The 5,043-nt window shown below is 44.0% G+C and overlaps 1 protein-coding gene across 4 annotated transcripts in view; it reads right to left on the bottom strand.

Moving 5' to 3' along the window:
* LRRC8A (leucine rich repeat containing 8 VRAC subunit A) overlaps positions 1-5,043 on the bottom strand; it is a 39,635-nt gene that overhangs the window by 2,810 nt on the left and 31,782 nt on the right. The window lies entirely within an intron of this gene.

The raw sequence follows: 5,043 nt of genomic DNA, 5'->3' as shown, positions 1-5,043 counted from the left end.
CTGGGGGAGGAAAAAGGAGAAAAGTTATTATTATTATTGTTATCAATTTATATAAAGCATTCCGCCCTGAGATCTTATGATGAAGGGCGTTATATAAAATCTAATAAACAAACAAAATAAATGCCTAAGTCCGTTTACAACTACAGTCATACCTCGGGTTAAATATGCTTCACGTTGAGAGCTTTCAGGTTGCGTTCCGCAGCAACCCAGAAGTAACGGAGTGCGTTACTTCCGGGTTTCGCCGCTCGCGCATGTGCAGACAGTCAAAGTGATGTCACATGCATGCGTGGAAGCGGCGAATTGCGGGTTGCGTTCACTTCAGGATGCGAATAGGGATCCAGAATGGATCCCGTTCGTATCCAGAGGTACCACTGTACTGTAATTGGGAGAAGGGCTGAGCGATTGACATTTGGAATGTAAAGACTGTGCTTGCAAGACAACCCTGAGAGAAGGGTGGAACGGCATGTATACTAGAGCTATTGCTATAGCTGTGGAGGAAGCAGGAGGGAAAGAAGGAAAAGGAAATTGCTATGAATCATGATTAAACCAGTATAAGCCAGCAAAAGAAATATGGACCTAACAATCCCTTTGCCGTATATGGAAGATCGCCATATATGGACATAACTGCCCATTGGCTTAGTCTCTGCTTGAATAAGTGTGTAAATACTGCTGTTTGAAATATTTGGGCAAAAGATTCCTGCACTGCAGGGGGTTACTAGTGTTTCCCAACCTTGTGCCTCCAGCTGTTTTTGAACTACAACTCCCATCATCCCTGACTAGCAAGACCAGTGGCAAGGGATGATGGGAATTGTAGTCCAAAAACAGCTGGAGGCACAAGGTTGGGAAACACCCCTTGGGATCCCTTCCAACTGTACAACTGGTTCTATGGGTCGCAACACATAGCAATGCTCTTAATAAAGATGTCCTGTTTGGGGGCCTGGATTATTTTGGCCATCCAAACTGAACCCATGGGATTTTTTTTTGCGGTGGGGTTTCCAATGCTTTCCCTGGACTAGCTCACAGGGTTGTTGGGAAGATAAAATGGGAAGAACTATGCTTGCCACCTTGAGATCCCGAGAGAAGGAAATGTGAGATATAAATGTGATGAAAAAGTAAATATCAGGAAGGCGCAAGACACTTTAGAGCCCATAATCTAGTGGCAGACACTTGGTTGGTACAGATGTCTCCTAACACTCTGTTGCTATGCTCCCCATATGTGAGTTGTTTCAGTTTATCCTGGTGTGCTGTAGGGCTATGAGAAGGTACACCGCAGTGGCAGAATTGCCATGCTTCTGCAGAAACATTTCCCAAACCAGGGGTTGCAAAGCCTGCACAAGCAGTCATGGGATTTATAAGAAAACCCCGAATAATGGGTGCTTTAAATCCTTAGCTTGTATAATGAATGGTACAGCTTTTAGTTTTGTTGGGCATATTGTAATGCTGCATTGTGACTTGCAACTGGACTTCAGAAAGGCCTGAGCCTTATGCTCCAACATTCAGTTACCACTTTCTGGAGGCAGACCTGGCAGTTCGTCAGAAGGTGACCATGCAAGCAGTTGTTCTGAGTGACTAGGACAGCTTCTCTCTGACGGGCAGGCGCTGAATACATAATACCTTTGCCCTATGCATCAGTAATGATCTGAGGTTCCATCTCCTGCCAGTCAGTCCCCACAGTGACCTCCCCGTTGGCAAAATGCCAGCTTAGCCATTAGACTGACACTGGCAAAAGTTGACTTTATTGTGATTAAAACTACTATCAATGGCCATAGTTCGTTCTATCCAAAAACCGGCATGTTTTTAGGGTAAGCATTTACAGCTTATGAAGCAATATCCTGCAATTGGATGGTTGGCATTCTTACATTCCCATAAACAAAACATACCCGGGTAGCAAGAATGGTGTTGCATGATTTACCCATTTTTAGTTTATTGCTGATTTTAATTTATTGAAGGTGTTAACAAATTTTGGTGGGTTGGTTTTTTTTTAACCAACAATTTTATTGTTTTATCTTTTTTTTTTGTAAACTGCTTTGAGGTTTCTTTACAATCAAGCAATGTATAGGTTTTATTTTTTAAAAAAAATTAAGTGTGAATGACTTTGCCACAACTGCAGAGATTTCACCATATCCCACATTAAGCAGGGCGTTAAGTGAATTTTTGCTTGGATGCTTTGAGTAACCATTATAAAACAGCAATGGAGCAGTTATAATGCATGAAAGCGATGACTGCTGAAAACGAAGGTCTGAAATTCACTTGAGATCTGGTTAGTCATGGGGGAGAGGAGGGGGCAGCTGTACTGATCCAGAAAAACTCTGATGTTCAGCCAAGCAAATCTTCCTCTGCAGGCAAATATGCTCTTGGTTCAAACAGTTCTTTAACTCTTGGACCACAGAAATATCTTCTGGGAGATCCTGCCATGACACTGCTGTGGCTAACTAAGATCTGCCCTAGAGAAATCACTCTCTATTAATAAACAGTGTTCCTAAGAAAACAAAACCACACTAGAAAACAGGAAGCATCTTGTACAGGGTGGAGAAGCAGGGGAACTTGTTAATTTATCCACCGTAGCCATGGCTCTCCAACTTGCATCCTTTGTTGTCATAGAGCTAATGAGATCAACACATTATTTCCAAGAAAACAAAAACCAAGAAGCCAAAACAGGTGATGGGACCTAGCCCTGCTTCTTGGCTTCTTATAAGCTAGCTACGGAGGATGAGGGATGTTTCCAGACTTTCAGTAGTTCACGGGAGGGAATCAACGGCATACATTGAAACATTGGTTTTTGTGCTATTAAGGAGAAGAAAGGAGCTCAATGGTAGACCATTTGCTTTGCATGTAGAAGGTCCTAGTTATGAAGTTATGAGGACTTTTTAGGGAAAAGGCACTTGTAGTAGAGCACTTGCTTTTCAGGCAAAAGCTCCTAGGTCCAGTCCCTGGCAGAATCCCCAGGTAGGCTTGGGGAAAATACCACTTTAAATGTATAGTGCAGATGAGGCCTTAGTGAGGAGACAGCTTAAAGAGAGGTGGGCAAGCGAACTGCTTCTAGACTTCCTTCTACACTAGTACAACAGACTAAGAACATAAGAAGAGTCAGGTGGATCAGGCCAATGGTCTATCTCCTCCAACATCCTGTTCTCATAGTGGCCAACCATATTTCTCTTCAAGGCAACCTTCAGAGCCAAGGTTTGGGAGGCAAGGAAGGGAGAGAAATCAATGCTTGATTAAGCATGCAGCCAGCCATGTTGACCCATTTGGTGATGAGGGGGCTCAACATAGCAGTAATACCAATGCCTTTGTTCAAACCTACTATATGCAGAAACAAAACAGAACAGAACAAAAAACCCACCAGCAAGCTGGCTTTGTCTTCAGAGAGTGGATGCTTAAAAAATTAGAAAAAAAAGAGCAGCTTGGGAAGGAAGAGAAAGAAAAAAGTTTGCAGATGGTAACAGTCCTGCCTACATGATGGAAGTCTTAATTTAGTGATTCAGGAAGCTCTTTGCAGACTAAATAAGTGAGTTTATGCCAAGTGCAGAAAGCTCTCAGGTTGCACCAAAAGTATACTGGAATGAAAGGAGTAATTGATGCTCTCCAACTCTGAAAATAGAACGAAAGGAAAAAGCCCAGCGGTTATTGGGATCCGTCTCGGAACGTCTAGATCCCTTGCAAGGCAAAGATGCAAAAGAAAAAATGCGGCAGACCTTTATACATTACTGAAACTGGAAACTGTTTGCCACCAAATGGTATGTGCAGCATTAAGGGAAGCCAAATTGCTAAGTGTTACCAAGTGGTGGAAAGGTTGGGTTGGTTCTCTGTCCCTTAAGAGATGCAGTGAGAGATCCTTGGAGCAGAGAATCTGTATTCTTGTGCTGTAGCTCAGTGGCAGAACACCTGTTTTGCACGTAGTATGGTCCCAGGTTCAATCCCCAAAGGCATGTCTAGGTAAGGCTGGGAAGGTTCCCTGCCTGAAACCCTGAAGAGCTGCTACCGATCACTATTGCTAATACTGAGCTAGATGGACCAAGGATGCAACTCAGGCAACTTCTGGCATTCCTATTTAATTCAGCCCTTTATATTCAGAACTACGAGCACTAGAATCTTACTTATTTTTTTAGGGAAAGGGTCATGCTTAATATTTAAGGGTAGGGTTGTAACTCAGTAGCAGAGCATCTGCTTTGCATGCAGAAGTCTCAGGTTCAATCCCCCAAAGCATCTCTAGGTAGGGCTGGTGAAAACAACACCACCCTTTTCTGAAAAGCTTAGAGAGCTTCTACATGACAGTATAGACAATACGGTAGTAGTAGTAGTAGTAGTAGTAGTAGTAGTAGTAATACCTTGCCCATCTGGCTGGGTTTCCCCAGCCACTCTGGGCCGCTTACAATACATCTAAAAACATAGTAAAACATCAAACGTATAAAACTTCCTGATACAAGGCTTCCTAAAAGTTGTGTAATCTCCTTGACATCTGATGGGAGGGTGCCACTGCTGATAAGGCCCTCAGTGTCCAGTTTGAGCAGTGAGAGTGGGGGCAGTCCTTCAGGTATGCTGGGCCAAGGCCAAAGCAGCAACACTTTGAATTGCGCTCAGAAACATACTGGAAGCCACATTCTGGAATTGGTATAGTTTCTGGGTCACCTTCAAAGGTAGCGCCCACATAGAGTGCATTGCAGTAGTCCAAGCAGGAGATAACCAGGCCATGCACCACACAGGCAAGACAGTTCGCGGGCAGGTAGGGCCTCAGTGGGCGTACCAGATGGAGCTGTGCCTCTATGGACAGCTGTGACAAAATGACTGCCGCACCTGGTCCTTCAGGGGCACAGTTACTCCATTCAGGACCAAGGAGTCCCCCACGGCCGGCCAGCCCATGTCCCCCCAAAACGGTACATCTGCCTTGTCATGATTCAACCCCAATCTGTTAAACGCCATCCATCCTCCAATCATTAGCTGAACCAGTGGTCTGAGTCAATATAAGGAAACATCCTGTGTGCCTTTTGGGAAAAAGAAGCACAGTAGCCTAGCAGCAGAGCTGCTCTGATAAATCATACACTA

The sequence above is a fragment of the Podarcis melisellensis genome (genome assembly GCF_964234715.1).
Source record: "Podarcis melisellensis genome assembly, chromosome: Z".
Classification (NCBI taxonomy): domain Eukaryota; kingdom Metazoa; phylum Chordata; class Lepidosauria; order Squamata; family Lacertidae; genus Podarcis; species Podarcis melisellensis.
This window is presented reverse-complemented; position numbering and strand designations above follow the sequence as displayed.